This window comes from Mustela erminea, chromosome 7 (genome assembly GCF_009829155.1).
Source record: "Mustela erminea isolate mMusErm1 chromosome 7, mMusErm1.Pri, whole genome shotgun sequence".
NCBI classification, from domain to species: domain Eukaryota; kingdom Metazoa; phylum Chordata; class Mammalia; order Carnivora; family Mustelidae; genus Mustela; species Mustela erminea.
The window spans coordinates 79,155,155-79,174,521 of NC_045620.1; the positions used below are offsets into that span (position 1 = coordinate 79,155,155).

The window sequence follows — 19,367 nt, forward strand, 5'->3', positions numbered from 1 at the left end:
ACATACACGGTCCTCATGTAACTGAGTACTTTAGATGTGTTTCTGAGGTACAGACAATATTCCTTAATAGTGTGTAAATTTTGGGGGCATGTAGGTGGCTCAGGTAGTTAAGTGTCTGACTCTTGGTTTCGGCTCAGGTCATGATCTCAGGGTCTTGAGACTGAGCCTCACATTAGGTTCTGCACTCAGCATGGAATCTGCTTGAGACTGTCTCTCTCTTTACCTGTCCCTCTCTCTCTTTCTCTCTCAAATAAATAAATAATTATTTAAAAAAAATACTGTGTACATTTCTAAGTAAGTAATAATAATATTAACACTAAAGAGTAGGACTGGAAAAGGAAAAGCAGTAGCCATATTTACTGGGCATTTGCCAAGGGCCACACCATATGTGGCATGATTGACATGTGTTACCTCATTTAATCTGCACAATAAAGCTGTGAGTTCTGTACTACCATTACCCCTACTTAAAGAGGAGGATAATGTTGGCCTTATAAAATGAAATACAGAAAAGTGCTCATTGAATATGCCTCCATGGTGCCATTGGATCGACGTTTGTGACTGATTGCATTGCTGCACCTCTAAGTGAAAAACATAATTTAGCATAATTTCAGAAGAGAGCTGTTTCATAATTCTGCTCCAAAAAACTGACCATTCATTTTACCAACTCCAAACACTAAGCTGCAGAAGAGAAAGCCAGCGAAGTAATTAAAACTTTTTTTTTTCTTTTAAAGTTAGCTCTTGAGAAAATGTCTCAACATTTCTGGGCTCCATCTAGAGAAGTTTAACTTAAATTGCTCCAATCAAATACAAGTCATCCAGTTAATGTGAATTTCAGATAAACTATGGATAGTATTTGACTATTAAGTATGTTCTGTGCAATATTTGCCAATATCTGTCCTATGCAAACATGATGTCCTGTGCTTCTATTTGCTAATACCTGACAAGTCTGGTTTGACTAGAATAAATGGTTACAGCTGGCCCAGCTCTATGTATGTAATCAGCCAATGAGGAAATTTTCAAGTCACTGGTGAAATGAGAATTTAGTTATTCACACCGCTAAATTCTTTACTTTAAAGAATTATCTTCTTTCTAAGATGATGTCCTTTTTTATGTGATTAATTTTTTTTTCATGCAACGATGATAATATAACCTTTTTTGTTGCTATTTGGTTTAATTTTTAAATTTTCTTTGGAAAATAAAGAGTGAACTGACACAATAATCTGAACTATTTTAAATTTTTTGTTGATGTATAATTTAAGTACAGTGAAATGAACACGTTTGAAAATTCAAAAAAAAAATTTTTTAAATACATATACCCAATTTCTAATACCCAGAATGTTGCTGTTTCTCCAATGCTCGCCTACTTCTTCCAAGACAGCCACTACTCCATTTTTTTTCAATACTCACCACAGTTTGTTTTGTCTGTTCTAGACATATCAGCAGAAACTTCTAATACATACTCTTATCTGACTGATTTCACTTAGCGCAATGTGTCTGAGACCCATCAATGTTGCTGCATGTTTCCTCATTCTTGTGTTTATGCAGCTTAGTGGTCTTCCACTGTACATACCACCACTGCTTTATTTATCTGTGACTAGACATTTGCCTCACTTTCAGTTTGGGGCTCTTATGAATAAAGCTGCTGTAAACATTTACATGAAGTCTTTATGGAGGCATATGCTTTCTTTTTCTTTTTTGGTACATACGCAGAAGCGAAATCGCTGGGTCATATGGTACATGCATTAACTTGATAAAAACACAAACTGTTTTCCAAAGTGGCTGCACCATTTTATACTCTCTGCAGTGGTGTTTGAAAGTTCCATTTTCTCTACACTCTTGTCAACACTTTGTATTGTCAGTCTTCTAAATTTTAACCAATCTAGTGGGTGTGAAACAGCATTTCTCTATGGTTTTAATTATTATTGCCCTAATGACCAATGAGAATACCGTATTTTCATGTGCTTTTTGGCCAACATATATAAATTTTTATAAAAATTTTGTTTCAAATATTTTCTTCCTGCTACTTTGTGAACTGTCTTCCAGAAACTGTAATGTTAGGCTTTTATTATCATTTATTTAGAAATATCTTTTCTTTTCTTTTCTTTTTTTCTTTGATTAAGAGGCTGTTTGGAACTGAGTTGCTTAGTTTTTTAAGTATTTGGGATTTTCCAGATCTTTTTGGTTATTGATTAGTTATTTAATTCTAATTTGTTCTGAGAACATACTCTGTATGGTTTTAATCCTTTAATATTTAGTGAGACTTCTTTTGATGTCTATCAGATGGTCTGTACTGATGAACAGGCCACTTGAAAATATTATTCACTTTGCTATTGTTGTGTGGAGTGTTCTATAAATGTCAATTAGGTTGATCTGGTTGATGAAGTTTCTCAAATCTTCTATATTCTTAGTGATTTTTGTCTACTTGTTATAGTAATGAAAGCATTTATGCTCTGTAATTTGTGTGTACAGGTGATCTCTATGTTTTGGTTTTGATAATACTTATTACAATAATTTTAAGTTCATCAATGTTTTCCTTTGCAGTACCTAACTTGCTTTTAAGCCAAGCTAGTAAATTTTATATTTCAGATACTGCATTTTTTTTTAATTTTTTATTTTTTATAAACATATATTTTTATCCCCAGGGGTACAGGTCTGTGAACTGCATTTTTTATCTTTATAAATTCCGTTTGATTCTTTTCTTGTTTCTTCCTTTCTTTTTGTCATTATATTTATGTTTTCCTTTAAGTTCTTTAGATTATTTGTAACAGCTATTTTAAAGCCTGGGTGCTAATTTCATCTACTCAGTTATTTCAGCATCTTCGCTTGTTGACTGTTTTTTCCCCCTTAAAATTGATCACATTCTCCATTCTTCAAACATTTAGTAATATTTTTATTTTTTATTTTTTGGTAATATTTTTAACTGATGGATGTTGAGATTTCTATACTTTTGAGAATCTAGCTTTTGCTTACTTTCTTTAAAGAGTGTTTAGTTTTATTTTGGAAAGCATTTGATTTTCTGGCAGATCAATTGGACATTTCAAGGCTTATTTTAAAGCTATCTGTGGCCTTTCTAAAGTCTCAGTGAATACTGGGGGTGTTCACCAAGGTGTCTTCACTCCGGTTGATCAGAAACTCTACCACTGAGTAATCTCTGGAATTTCTGTTCAACCTCTAGTTCCCCAAAAATCATTCTCCAACAGCTCTTGTGGAGTTTCTCCTTGTGTTGATGCAGTCTAGTGTGAAGCCAAAGATTTCAAAGGATCTGTATGCAGATTTACGGTGATCCTTCTCTGCATAGTGCCCTCCTCTCTGGAAATCCTCCCAGCAAATTTTCTGCTGTCTTCACTTACGATCTCTGCCTCCATAGCTGAGCATTCTGCTTAAGATCTCCCTTCTTGTACCTTGATTTGGAAAGGACTTTCCAGGCAGAAAACTGGAGTAATTAGGGGGTTTCTTCCCTTTGTTTTCCTTTCTCAGGGAGTGAAACACCATGCTGCCTGTTGTCCAAAGTCTGAAAACATTTGCTTCGATTATTTTGTTCAGTTTTGTAACTTTTTATGTTGGGTACAGTACCAGTTAAACTGCTATTGCCAGAAGCAGAAGTCCTCATTCCTTCTAATATCTTTTAGTTTATTAAGTAATTTTAAAGTCTTAGAACAAATGAATTTTATAATATCTTAATAATTATTAGGTCTAAAGTATTATGTCACTTAACTACTTGACAAACATATTGAACACCTTTTGTGTACTTGTCATTGTTAGGTACAGGGACTCAAAGGTAAGTACCATAGGACCCCTGTCCTCAAGAAATTCCCAGTTTAGTAGGGAAATAAATGGGGAAATAGAAGCTATTATGGTATTGTCTGAAATGTATTATATTATCAGAAATGTGGCAACAAATATTTAATATTAAAGTTGTTTTTAGACAGGATAGTATCACAAACTTATGATTTTATCCCCAGAGGATTGCAAGAGATGCACACTTCCTCAGCAGGCCAAGGCTGTGTATGATTTAATATTTGCTCTCTCACAGGCAATCCAATTTGATGACTAATAATGAATATTATTTCCATTCCCTTCATTTGGGCAACAAATTATCAAGAAATTTTACTTTAGGATAAAGGCAAAATATAAATTAGACCAAGTGAGCCCAAAATCTCTATTATTTTGATAGTAGTTTTCTATATGCCTATATGTTCTCACAAAGGTCAATACCAGGGATCTCAGATCTCCAGGCATCTCTCAGTATGACAAAGCCAGGCAAGGGATAGGGCCATTTATACACACACACATACACACGCACACACATAGGTTTACTGAGAAACAATTTATATGTCATTAATATTTACCCTTGTAAGAAACAATTCAGTGGAGCTTTTTTAAATACTCACGGAACTGTCCAAATATAACCACTATTTAATATTAGAATGTTTTCATAGCCTCAAAAAAAACAAAGCCAAAAAATAAAAGTCCTCTGTCCATTAGCTGTCACTTCCCACTTCCCCTTCCTGCCAGCCCCTGGCAACCACTAATCTCTTTTCTGTGTCTTTGGATTTGGCTCATCTGTCAATTTCATATAGATGGACTCATATAAATATGTGGTCTTTTGTGACTAGTTTCTTTCCTTTATTGTGTTTTCATAGTTAATCCATGTTGTAGTATGTATTAGTACTTCATTTCTTTTTATTGCAAAAATATTCTGTGCATAGATATACCACATTTTGTCAATTCATTCAGCAAGAGATGGAAAGTTAGGTTGTTTCCACATTTTGGCTATTGAGAGTAATGATGCTATGATTAATTATGCAAAGTTATTGTGTGGACATACATTTTCATCTGAAAAAGCCATACTTACTATTAACACATAAGTGTACAATATGAAAAGACATGTCATTAAATTTGATAGGCAAAATCCATCTTTCCCAACATTATTATTATAAGTCACTTCTATCTTCATTTTTATTGTTAATAGTCAAGTAGAAGTGATTCAGCTTTCCTTTTTAATATACCTCCAACTTCCAATTGTTATGTAATTAATTAGTTATATCGCTATTTATACACACAGGAGACTAAGGAGTTTACATTTTAAATAATCCTACAGAATTTATTTGCATAGAGTAAAATATCCATATATAAAACATAGAGCCCACCTCCATTTTATTTATGCCTTTGCAATTCCCATTTTTTATACGTAAATGTTTCATAAAGCACACCTGACCTCACAGAAATTCTTGATTTTGTTATTTACATCCATAAAATCAGAAACAACAAACAATGGATTTGTTTTAGGTTATACCCAAGTTGATACAGTTGATACAGACCAATCTGGACTATGCAGCTGATCTCACCTGAAGAGAGTTGTGATCTGACCACATTCACCATTCCAAAAGCCCTAGGGTTAGACCAGAGATGTCCAGTAAGGGCCTGGTATTCCTCCTTCCCCTTCACCATATGTTTTGGTTATTTCTCACTTGAAGAAGAGCATGTTAGGTGCCCCATATTTGAAACTGTATCACCTTCCAACAGTCTCTTCTTTCCTGCTTTCTGTGACTTGCACGATAAATTTTTTGGTTCATGGTCCCACTGCTCCTACCATATTATTATTCTAACAATTTCCATCCCTGTTTCTCCTTGGATCTTCCCCTCCCTTGCCCAGATAGTTTTGGGGACCCTCAGGCTATATCCATGCAGAAACAGGTCTAGTGGAAAGACCACTAAGTTTTGCACTTATATCAATTCACTACTATATAACTCTGTATCATTAGGTCAGTTTTAGAACCAGAGACTACCACATTCAGTAGGAACTTCAAAGGCTATGGGTTCAATCTTGTATTTCTAGGAAAATTATCACAGTATGATAAAGTGCCTGCTCACGATCACAAAACCAAAGAATATGCAACCAGAACTAGAACTGGAATTTCTTTATTCCCAAACAGGCACTCTTGTGCCTATAAAATTCTGCCGGGTCTAAGTTAATCTTCTCTTGTTTATTCAGTGGTTAAATATCTCCTGTGTAAGACTCTGCTAGTTTGAAAGCTCAAAGTGTCATAGAAGCGCACGCGCGCGCGCGCACGTGTGTGTGTGTGTGTGTGTGTGTGTGTGTGTATGCATATTTAAAACTTTATTCAAAGATTTGGTATTACTTCTAAAAACTAAAAATTTGTGTCAACTAAATATTTGAAATATAACTATCACTTTTGTTTTAATCCCTGCTTATTTTGTCCCCAAATATATTACAAAAAGATGTTGTTCTATAAGTTCTTTATAATTCAGTAGGTTAGAACTTGGATTACATTTTTCATTCTTTTTTGGAAAAATATGTGAGACATTAAATAAGTTTCTGAATTCTATCAGAATGTAACTATGACATGCTGTTAGTCACAGTAATATAAAATAGCATCACCCAATTTTTATTGGAGAATACACTAAGAATTAGAACTTACATCAGCAGACATGCTTCCTTCTCTGGCAAGATATCCACCAGGAGGATTTAATCTACCATCTCACCTGTTGGGCAGTGGAAGCTCCAAGCCACTGGTCATGGTTTCATAGCTTGGGGAAACCTGTCACAAGTGGGATCTGGATAAGTGAGGAGCTTTGCACTGATATTTGGAATAGACCAAAGGGAACATTTCTCAGTCAAGATCAGTCCCTTGCTAGGCATTATTAATGTAAAAGCAAGAATACTACACTGAAGGATACTTCTGTGTTTGGAATTCAGAAAAGTGGAGTCAAGTATGAGGAGAGCTTTCCTCTGTTCATTTCTTACTCTTGCTGACTCTATGCTGACTTCCTCTGACCCAACACTGAAGTGAGAAGCAACACTGAGTTGGAGGATGAGTATCAGGGGGACAGTGAGAGATGATGGGAGCTGGGGAAGTAAGAGATGACAGAGACTCCAGCATGGCAGGAGCAAGACAGGCTTCTGTAGCCAAGAGTCTTGATTGGTCCCTGGTTGGCCAGAGTTGGGGTCATTACATATGTATGTAAGGTCCAGCTGGATGTTGCTGAATCTTTCTATATCATACCTAAAGGGATGCCCAGTGCCTGCTTGATATTTTGACTGTGTGTTCTCAGTGGACTATACTCAAAGTGGTTGAGGGATGCAATAACCTTAATAAATCTCTGTTGCCTTTAAAGAAAATGATTCTAACTGCATGGCCCATGACACTTTTACTAAAGTACAAACTGCATCTACATTCTGGGACAAGTGTGCCACGTGCCTAATACCTAGTCTGCTGTCCCTTGTCTTTCCCACACCTGGCTTTTCCTAGTGATTCCTCCATATATGCATTTGGCCTCTCATTTTTTGTGTTTTAAAAACAATGTCATCATCAGATAGGATTTATATATATAAATTAGACAACTATTTGAAATGAGAAATAGAGAGAAGGCTTGAAAGAGTTAAGCAAATTAAAAGGTATTCCTCTCTGGACTCAGATGTGTCCTCCCAACTGTGAATATTGTAAGGGGTATCCTAATGAAAATATAACTCCCATAGGGAACTTAAAGGCAATTAAAACAACATTAGTGTTTTTCATAACTTTACAATGTCTTTATGCAAGTGATAAAACCTTACTAATTATTGAAAAGTTATTTGTATTAAGATTTCAGAGCAGAGAGATAATCTGTGCAATTTAGAATCCTGAGCCATCGTCAGGGAGCTGGCTAACAGAACCAGAATTCCCTTGCCAGCATCTACAGTTGCATCAGTGAACCTCAAACGGGATCCTTTGCTGGCAAATATTAGCTTATTGTAGTTTAAAAATAAATAAATACCTTGAGCAAATGTGCAGTGACACCAAAAATTAGTTTCCACAAACTGACTAAATCTAGTATCTATTGGGAGAAGGCAAATGAGTTCAACTGGAAAAAGAATACCAAGTTCTAGAGCGGAGAGCATGCATTTCTCTAAATGAATGAAAATTTTAGTGTGATCTGAATGTAATCAACATTCAAGGCTCACTTTATGGAATGAAAAAGATAGAGGCTTACTGGGTAATTTCCATAATTCAGTTCAGTATCAATTTGGCAGGAAGAATACAGAACACCCCACCATGCTCTTAGCACAAGCTAGACATCCAAGCCACACAACTGATTCCTCAACCCCTCTAATAAGCTCACATGTGGTATGTTAATCAGGCAGTCTTAAAGGCATACTATAGAAAATGTGGAGAGGAAGTTTACTGAGGTTTCCAGAGTGTAAAAGGGGTGTTTCCAAGATAGAAATGTCTCTAGAGGTGACTAAAGCACAATGACTCTGTTATCATAAAGATAGAGAAACTGAGATCCAGAAAGATCAAGTAGGTTGCTCAAAGCCAGCCATCCAGTGAGTGTCAGAACCCAGCATGAAAAGAGGTCTCAGTTTTTGGAGAAATACTCTTCCCATATAAATAATATAGGTGAAACATGCCGGAGCTATATGGACAAGCATATAAGCAAACAAACAAGCCTTCTATTACATATTGAAACAGTGAGTATTATAGGGGCGGTGATCTGGGGGCAAGGTTGGATTACTTTCGGACAATGGTTGAATTCTTCAACAGTTCCTCAATACCAGGAACCACAAGCAGATGATGCCAATCTGAGAACGGATATTAGCCCCAGGAACAAAACCACATGAAAGATTCCAACTCAGATAACTAAGACTTGTCTGTATTTATAATCACCAGAGGCCCATAATGAATTGGAGTACACCTAAGAACTGATGGTAGAAAGAGTTAGATTCCCTATGGTAACACCAATTGCCTGAATAAAGTGTAGAATTACCATAGCCAGCCAAGCATCTAGGAACATTTTCTATACTGGCACACCCATGACAACTCAGTAGCATTATAACAAAAGGGACAGGGGAGCATGTAAGTCCATTTAATTTATAATGATTTCCAAAGGTCTTTTTAAATCCATTAAGCATGATAAGCTAGCCCACCTGAGATCTACCAGCAGAATTTGAAGATAACTTCTTCATAGCTACATTTCAGAGGGAGCAAATAGTCAAAAAGATCACAAGGGCAATTTATGATTGAGTCCAATCACAGACGTTCATCAGAAAGAAGGCTCAAAGATGTCTGCCCATCCCCTGTGGGTTTTTGTGGAGGACTGCAACATGCAGGTGCTGCACAGGGTGAAGAAAGAAGTTTACAGCCATGGAGTTCCAAGTAATGACCTACTTATCATGAACAACATGCATTTATTAACCTGAAACCAATACATTGAAAATCAAAATATGTTTCCATTTATTATGTCTTTATTTTGCAAATTGCAACAAAGGTATCATGTTTTTATAAATATATATTCACACACACATGCACATGCATGCTTCAATAACCACAACAAAGAACATAAAAAAATAAAGGAAGACACAAGATTTGACACATGGTAAACTTAGAAAGAAATGTTCAGACTGCAGAGGAATATAAGAGCAAAGACCCAGGAAAACAACTTTTAGGTAAGTAGAGCCTCAGACAGTAAAAGAACTCCTTGACTCCTTGCCTTCTCTGTTATTCATGCTTTGCCTTGTCATGAAAAAGAAAGAATGAATTGAGAGCTACAAATCAGCCTTGTGCTTATGGTTAAGGTGCTGTTTATATGGCTCATATTTGGACTGCCCTTTGCTGGACTGTAGAATTTGTCTGCCTGGTGATCCTCAAATCTCAAACCAGAAAGCATGCTGCTGAGAACCAATGGACTTAGAGGGAGATGAAATACTACTTTCCCCACTGTACTCAATTTTGCTTGGTAAGCCTTCAGGAAGCATAAATGGACACGGGGCTCCCATTAACAGTTGAAACTGTACATTTATCTATCACTTGGCAAGCTTTGCCTAGGAGTACCCATCACCCTTCCGTCTCTTCTATGGAGAAGGCAGAAAAATATGATAGTTAAGACCATGGACTATAGAGCCCCACTGCCTGGGTTCAATCCTTTCTGTGAATCAGTTTCTTACCTATAAAATAAATATAATGATAAGATAATATTTTAATTCTCTTGTGAATATTAAATGAACATGTACATAAATCATATACTTATCACAGGAGAAATAATGGCCTGGTCCATACCTAATGTCAATGCATTGATGTTTTCTTTCATTGCTTCCAATCTCCTAAACACAACTAAATATGTTTTGACACAGGTTATGGAATGGCAAGACTTTGGTAGCCTAAAGAAAAGTAGCTCAACATGATTAAGAGCAAAATGTGAAGGTTAAGGTAGACCTGAATGAGAATATTGGTTTTGCCTCTTAACTAACTCCATGATCTTGGCTAATTTAAAGACTTGCAAGCTTTAGTTTTCGAACTTGTGAATTACAGATAAGATTGCCTTACAGGATTATTGGGCAGGTTAAAATGATTGATATATGTAAAATATTTAGGATGGTAACCTGCAGAACAACTATTTAGCAAAAGAAACTCTGAAACTATTATTTTTATTATATAATAGAATTGTAAATAAATTGTAACTAAACCTAGATACCTAGTTGAAGCTATATATTTTGTGAGAAATCTATCTATCTATTCATCAATTTATCCATCCATCCCTTTAACTTTCTCCACTCTCTCCATTATTCAAGTGGCAGCTAGACCATTCGATGCTTCTGCCTCAGGGAAATGATATGACAGTAGAAAAGAAAGATAGGCAGCATTTTTCTGGCTCTGAGTTTCAAAAGCCAAGACCCTCGAGGCAACAGAAATGACTCAGTACAGACTATCAGTTTGGGAATAAACTTAATGATAAAAGAACAAAACTCACACCCTAAGGCAGTCCACCTCCTACAGATTGGGTTGAGGCAATGATGTATGCATAGATGTTAGTAAATCCAAAAGAAAGTGGGGTCCCATGCCCTGCTCCCTGGGTCAAGCCCTGGAGAATTACTAAAACTCCAAGATTTGCAACATCTGAAAGCAGGGATGACTTGTTTCCCACAATGGAGAGTGGGCTAAAGGAATACAAATATCACCAAAAGGAATGTCTTCATGCTGTATATAGAATGGCAAAGCCTAGGTCACCCCTTCAAGAATTTACCACTTCCAGTGAGCATTATAATATGAAAGCTGGGAAAGCCACTGGAACTGAAGAGACTTGCAGAATGAAGTAAGGGGTGCTTTAGCTGCAACCTGTGTGGAGTGTCTGCAGATGACCGCAAGGGAAAAAGGATCATGCCACTATAAATACATATAATCAGCATTACATACCCTCTAATCATCTTCTCTTCACAATGAGGCCATGGCACTAAATAAGTCTTCTAGAACTTAGAAACAGCCATGGAAAAGAGGGCATCTCAAAATAAATGGCATTACATTTCTGCCAAGTTGACAAAATAAAAATTAAGCTGAATCACAGAAGAGTAAACTAATTTATATTTCTCACACAGGTAACTTTTTGCAAGGACTAGAATTACTGCCTGCTACACAGATGGATAAACTGACACTTGGAGAAATTAAAATGAATTGTGTCATGTGACACTGTCCTCTGATATCCAACAGAATTACCTCAGCTCCCTAACATGTTAAGAAATCCTGACCTCTGGATGCCTGGGTGGCTCAGTGGGTTAAAGCCTCTGCCTTCAGCTCAGGTCATGATCCTGGGGTCCTGGGATCAAGCCTCACATCAGGCTCTCTGCTTAGCAGGGAGCTTCCTCCTCTCTCTCTCTCTCTCTCTCTCTCTCGCTCTGCCTGCCTCTCTGCCTACTTGTGATCTCTGTCTGTCAAATAAATAAATAAAATCTTTAAAAAAAAATGCTGACCTCATTTTATATATCCACATTTATGGAAATACTCCAAATCTTGAATATATTATGGGACAATTGACTTTCAAATTATTTTTAGCAAAGACTTTTTCCAAAAAAATCTTATGCAGAATCCCAATATTGAAAAAAGATAAACAGAACTTCCTTTGATTGAGGTGGGAGTAGATAGAGTCTGACTGCCTTTAGATATCTCTAGTAATCAACAGAGCTTTGAGGAACAAGTGGAAGCCAGTTTAGTGGAAAGTCTACTGTATTAGTCTTCTCAGGCTGCCATAACAACATTCCACAGGCTGGTGACTTAGAAATTTATTTCTCACAGTTCTAAGGCTAGAAGTTCCAGAACCATGTACCAGTAGGGTTGGTGTCTGGTGAGACCTCACTTCCTGGATTACAGACAATCAACTTTTCACTGGGTCCTCATGGGACCTTTTCTATGTGCATGCGCTGAGAGAGATAAAGAAAGAGAGTGGGTTCTGATCTCTCTTTCTCTTCTTATAAGTACATTAATCCTATCATTTTAGGGCCCCACTCTTATAATCTCATTTAGCCTTAATAGTCTCTTTAGAAGTCCTACCTCTACACATTGGGGGTTATGACTTCAACATATGAACTTTGTAGAAATACCATTCAGTTCATAACAGCCACCTTACTGAAAGTTTGGAAATGAGAGAAGTGCTCTCAACTCCGGTTCTTATCAGCTGGTCCCACAGTAAAATGCCACAATGCTCTAGGATGCAATTTCCTCCTTTTTTCTAATGACTAAAATGAGCTAAACATTTCTAGATCATAATGTCAAAATTACTTAAATACATACAAAATTTTAGGTCAAAACAAAATTCTATCTACCCACTCTATCCACCATTGGCTGTGTTACACAAAATTTGCACACTGTTTACTCCTCTTCTTTGCCTTTTCAACTAAGGAAAGTGCCCAGTTTCCACTTCTACCCTCCTCTGAAATAACATTTGAATATGCTAACACTACTATAGTCACCTAGACATGAGGAGTATACTGTCTTCCATAGAGAACTATAAAACAGACAAATGTCACAATATAGTTATTTGAAGGTAGTGGGGAGCAACAAAGGCATCAAAGACTTTAGCAACCATAATTTTTAGAGGAAAGAAAAATACATTCAGGTGAACTGACATTGTTTTCTACCTCCTCTTTGAGGCATTTTATCATAAGTGGCCCAAAAACAAGGAAAGCAAGAAGAAAATGGTTGCTTAGAGTGTTCAGTAGTCACATGCATCTAGGTGATGAAATTTGGATTTCAGTACTAATAAGGCAACCAGGCTTAATATATTTATGAAAATAGATGACAAAATGAACCTATTAAAAAATAATAAAATAGAAAGTATAGTATTTAAAAAACCATAGTGACTAAATGAAGAACTCAATAGATAGATTAAGCTATGTTAGACACAGCAGCAGAAAGGAAAATATCCAGATGGAGGCAGGTTACAAAAATATAAGAGACATACAGGATATCACATAAAGGACATCACATTTATATCTAATATACACGTAATTATAGTCACAGAAGGGACAGAAGAAAGGTTTTAAGAGAAAATAGCAACAAAATTGTCCCCAAATAAGAAAAAGTATCAAGTCATAGAAGTAAATAATAATGTGAACCACATGCAGGATAAATTCAAAGAAAAATATATCTAGTCATAACACAGAAAACTGCTTATGCATATATAAAAAAAGAAAAACTGCTTATAACCAAGAAGAAAAGTAAAATATTAAGAAGACAGAAAGAGATTATCGTTTACAGATAATTATCTCCCAAGGAGCAATATCAAAATATACAGCTGACTTCTCAAGAGAAACAATGAAGCCAGAGAATAACAGAATGCAATCTGAAAGTTCTGACAGAAAATAACTGTCAAACTATAATTCTAAATTTGGTAAATATTTCTTTCAAAAACATCAATGATAAAGGACATTTTCAGACAAACAAAAACTGAGAGAAATCATCAACAAAATACTTTAACAAAGGAATTATCAAAAGATGTTCTATAAATAAAAGGAAAATAATCTCAGAGAGAAGCTTATAAATTCAAGAATGAATGAAGAAATACACCATGATAAACATATGGGTAACCTTACATGAATACTGAGTGAATAAAATATTAAAAATCAGTCCTGTGTGGTTTAGAATGTACAGAGAATTAAAGGCAATAGAAGTATATATTTGATGAAGGTAGTAAATGGAAACAAATTACCCCTTGCATTGTTAGAAAAGTAGGAAAAAGAGTAATCTGTAATAAACCATAATAAGTCAAAGATGCATAATGTAATATCCAACTAAAAGAACAATAAAGTAATATATAACTAAAACATAACAGAAGGAAAGGATGAAATATTAAAAATAATTACCAGATTAGCAAAAAAGAAGGTCACAAATTGAGAAAAAAATAGAAAAGATGATGCAAATAGATATTATTATAAGGTAATTGCATTAAATTCAAATAGAGTCATTATTCCAGATAAGATATAAAAATTATCTGGCTAGAAAAAATAAATCCAATAGTATTTTGTTTTAAATATCGAGATATGTAAAGACTGATAGTGAACAAATAAAGATGCAAGCAGTAACCAAAAGAAAGCCAATTTAACTACCAAAGATCAGATTAAATAGACTTTAAATTAAGAAGCATTACTGAAGATAAAAAGAAATTTTTCATGACGAAAAGATCAAGTGACTAATATTTAAGAGTTCTAAACTGGTAAGCACCTAATAACAGAGTCTTAAAATATATAAGGCAAAATATGTCACAACTAAAAGGAGAATTATACAGTCAGCCATAAAAGACTTTTAAAATTACTTTCAGCAACTGATCATATACAATGACAAAAAACTGGTAAAGATACAGATTTTAAACAACATAGGGACTTGAGATTCTCTCTCTCCCTCTCCCTCTGGCCATTTCCACCCCCCACCTGCTCTCTCTCTCTCTCTCACTCCTTCAAATAAATAAATCTTTAAAAAATAAATAATCAATAAATCTTGATCCTTTCTCATATATAGAAAAATATATCTCAGTTGGATTCTAGAACAAAATGTAAAAGTAAGACAATAAAGCTTCTAGAATACAACAAAGGATAATTTTGTTATGACTTTAGGGAAGGCAAAATTTCCTAAGCAGAAGAAAAAAAGCAATAAGCATAAAGGAAAATATTGGTAAATTGAATTTCACTAAAATTAAGAAGTTTCTTAAGTAAGAGATACAAACTTCCATTTAAAAAATAAGTTATATAGATAAAAAGTATAGCACAGAGAATAAAAAACAAAAAATAAACTTAAGAAGTCTTCATGATCAAAAGACACCATTACAGTTTCAAAGAAAAGGCAAGCCATACAGTGTGGAAATATATTTATAATACATTTATCTGGAAAAGGACTTCTATCTAAAACAAAAATTGAAAAGACAAATAACCCAGCTTAAAAAAAATGAGCAAAAGACATGAAACATCACTTTACATAGCAGTGTGTCCAAAAAGCCTATAAACTTCTGAAAAGAAGCTTGACACTATTAGTATTAAGGAAATGGAAATTAAAGCCACGAACTAACCATCTCCGCACCCCCACAAAAGGTTAAAACAGAAAAAAATAAAGACAAGGGAGGAAAAGAAAATATTGTAATATCAAGTATTGAAAGGATATGGAGAAAGAGAAATTCTCATACACTAGAAATACTATTTGATAATCTCTTTTTAAAACTGACATATGTATTACTTATGACCCAGCAATTTCACTCCCAACAAAAATGCATGCACTTATAAAAAGGTACACAATGGCATTATTTCTAATAACAAACAGCAACAATAAAAGAGTGGAAACAAATGTTTGTCAATAGGAGATTGGATAAATAGAAGTATATTCATACAATGGAATTTTGTATAGCATTGAGAATGAGCAAACTACATCTACACTCAGCCACAGGATGAATTTCACCAAGATAACACTAAGCAAAAACTCCAGACACATGAGAGTTACCTTGAAAGGAGGTGACCCATACAAGGCACTAAGGAAACTTCTGTTGTATTGATAATATTTTATTCTTTATCTGACTGCTGATTGAATGGCTATGTTACTCTGTAGAAATGTTTTACTTTGTACAACTGAAATTTATGCATGTTTTATGCAGGCTATAATGCCAACATTGAAAGTGAGAAATAACAGAAGGTAATGGAAATATAGAAGTACTTTTGCTGTGGTGGATAATATCATCTGGGTGAGAACACTAGCACTGACTCTACATGGAAACTTGAGAAAATATAATTAGTTAACTTCTGTAAGGCACCAGCACTCATTTCCATGCTAAACTCTTATTAAGTATCCCAGAATTGAGTAACACTGTGGAGGATAAAATAATGTCTCATAACTTGAATAATTTTTCACAAATCTTAGTGAAAAGCCAAGGCATACACACCCAAAGTAAAGAACAGTCCTGATAGGACTGTATTAAAGACATAATTATATAGAAGAGAGAGTAATATACAGATACCACGAAAACAGAGTAATCAGTATCAGAGGAATAAGGGCAGAATTCACAGGGTATTGAGAGGCCTTTGGATGCAAAACATCAGAGGGGCACAATTTTTAGTTTGACCAGTAGGATTTGCATCTGGTCACAAGGATCCCTTAGAGAATACTAATTTGTCTGATTGCCTATAATACGGACATTCCATTCTATATTGCTTTTTGTAGACTTCTTACAGCATATACAGTAAATAAACTGAGCTATTCTTTAAAAAAATAAAATTCACGATTTACTTTCCTTGAACTCAGTGAAGAAGGATTTAGGCTGAGTGGCAAAAGCAGTGGCTGAAAAAATGGGCCTTGCCATCCTGGTCACTCCAGAACATCACTCTGTCTTCCCCAGGCTCCACAGAATGGCACTGAGAGTTCATTTAAAGCTGGAGAGACCGGAAAGTCAAGCTTTAAAAGGACCCCTCATGGCAGATTTTAAGACCAGGGTTGTTTTTATTTATTTATTTTCAAACTGCACTGGCTAAAAGGGTTAATTTCCCCTAAACCTTAAAGTACCAGATGGGCTCGCACCTTCCAAGGACTCTTTTTTTCTTTAAAAGCACAATTGTTGTTCAGTTTCTCTCAGGTGCAGATTCATTAGCTCTTGACTGGCTCTCCTTGTTTGCCGACTACTTGTGGAAAAAGCCATTTACCCTGGTGAATGTCAAGGTTAGTGTAAACTGTCCTTGCCATCAGTCTCTCTGGCAGAAGGTCAGGGATAAGCTTTCCTCAAATGGGCAGCGTCAAACAAAGCAGAGACAGACTTAACTCACCAAAAGAAAGAAAGGAGGCCTGCTCTGGGCTTGATAAACATTCCTGTGGGCTTTGAGGACAAAAGATTAACTCATCCATTGCCACTTCAAGAAGTGCTCACTGGAAGGTGCCTTAAAATATCTGGATATTTTCGAGCCTATGACATATGTTTATAAAGTAATAACTATCTGTATCCATATGTTTATCTATGCCCATTTGCATATCTGTATATCTATCCATCACCTTGTTTGTTTAAACAAGTACAGTAACTTGCAAAATGTCCACTTTGGAAGTGTATCCCATTATCCTAGCCTTGCTCTAGTTGATCTTTTTTTTTTTTTTTTAATGTAATTTCTCCCCTCAGTTTACTTTCATAGACAAGTTGTAAATCACACGCAGAGAAGAGCTGCCATAGTCTGAAATAGTTAGATCTTAATTTATTTTCATAGGATAATCTAATTTTGAATTTGGAAGGAACCTCAAGACTAACCTAGTGCCACCTTCCATCCAACAAATAAAGCCTCTGCAGAAATCTTGGCAGCTTGTCACCGCAGCCTCAACATGGTCACTCCCAGTGACCAAAACACCCCTGCCTCACAGGAAGGCTGTTCTGGGTTCGGGGAAGCTTTTATTGTTAGAAAAAAAGCTTTGTCTTGTATTTACTAAAATCCATCTCCTTGGGAATATAACCAGCTGGTTCAAGTTTTGCCCTCTAGTATAATAAAAGGGCCAGTCCTTCTTCAACACAATAGGCCTCCAAGTATTTGTTAGAGTAATCGTGCATCACGGAGGTATTTTCTTCTCTTGGCTTACTAGCCCACTTCCTACATGAAATGACTGCCTGGCAAGGCATTTCTTTATTTGGGCTCCTTTGAATGACCACTAGTTTTTGCAATGCATCCTTAAAATGTGAGACCCAGAAATGTGAACCACAGTTCAGATGTTGAACCATGAGCTTCATATGTATTTAGGTATAATATATATTGTGACACATTGTCACACACACTCACACACACACTTAAATTCTCCTCACACTGATTTACTGAGGAATCAATTAATACCAGAAAGACTTTTTTACATAAGCTATAGCCAGGCAGATTTGTTTTCGAATTTCTGTATTCCAATCACAAATCACACACCAGGTATATGTTTTTAGTCACTGTATCAAATTTTTAACTTAATTGTTTGCTACCCACATCAGCCACCTGTCCTATTAACATATGAAAGCCCATTGTCATTCTTACAGAAAAGTACTAGGGATCCTATATACTATTCTCTTGAGCACACTAAGAGAATACTGTACTCACTCTTACTATTTTTCTCTGAGAGTTTTGGTGGGCAATTTTGCTTCTCTATTTCAGTTACCTTCAGAGATCTTGGACAAATCACTAAGTTATCATCTCTTGCATAATTTTAATGACCTACACATTTTTCCAACAAAGCAAGTCCTGTTCTTTGAAATGGATCATCACTTAGCTCACCAAACTCAGTGCCATTAGAAGTACTCATGGGTATATATGTCCCACATGAATTAGAAATGGGACATCCATGAGTGGATTCTTACATCTTCTGCATTTTGCCTCTTGTATATGATCTTAGTTTTGCTTTCCTACAACTTTCCCACATCTTTTAGACGTTAATCTCATAAATTTTTTCAACCTCTCTAGAATTCCTCCACATCATACAATTATCTGAAGAATTAAAGTGTTCCTTCTTTATCTTTTCCTCACTCACCTTTTCCTATGGCAAGGAGACAAACTATTTCTAGAACATGCAACCACTGAGTAGTTGAGGGAAGAAAACTAACCTAGGGCACCACAGAGTATACTGATGTTTCCTGCAGTGCCCACACTTTCTAGACGTTCACAGGAGCTACTGTTTGATGTGGCTTCTTCCAGAAGCTGTATCATAAGTTGTCATGGTAGACTGCCTGCTTGTCTTGTGTATTCACTCCTGAATAACTTGATTTTTGTTTATGTCATCTGGTGACTCTACCCTCCAATCCTACTCTTTCTTTCCCCACCTTCCACGGTCTTTCAGCCATTGACACTAACTTATACCACGGAGTGCCAGTCTCACCTTTTGATAAAATACCTAAAAACTTCCAAGAACTTTAGAAGGCTTTTCTCTTGAGTTTTTTCATCTTCTGTAGAAAGACTTCTGTATTTCTACCTGCGTTTACCCCCAACCCTGTCCCCGGCTCCCACTGCCACCATATTGTTCAGACACTTAACACTTAGGCCTAGAAACCTGTTATAATTTTTTGACTAGTTTATTTGACCCTACACTCAAAATGCCCATCTATCCTATATGCAAGCACAAAAT

At 35.7% G+C, this 19,367-nt stretch overlaps 1 long non-coding RNA gene across 1 annotated transcript in view; it reads right to left on the reverse strand.

Annotated features, from left to right (window-relative positions):
- The window catches only part of LOC116595615, a 371,042-nt gene that overhangs the window by 228,815 nt on the left and 122,860 nt on the right, over nucleotides 1-19,367 (reverse strand). The gene's annotated exons all lie outside the window — the stretch shown is intronic.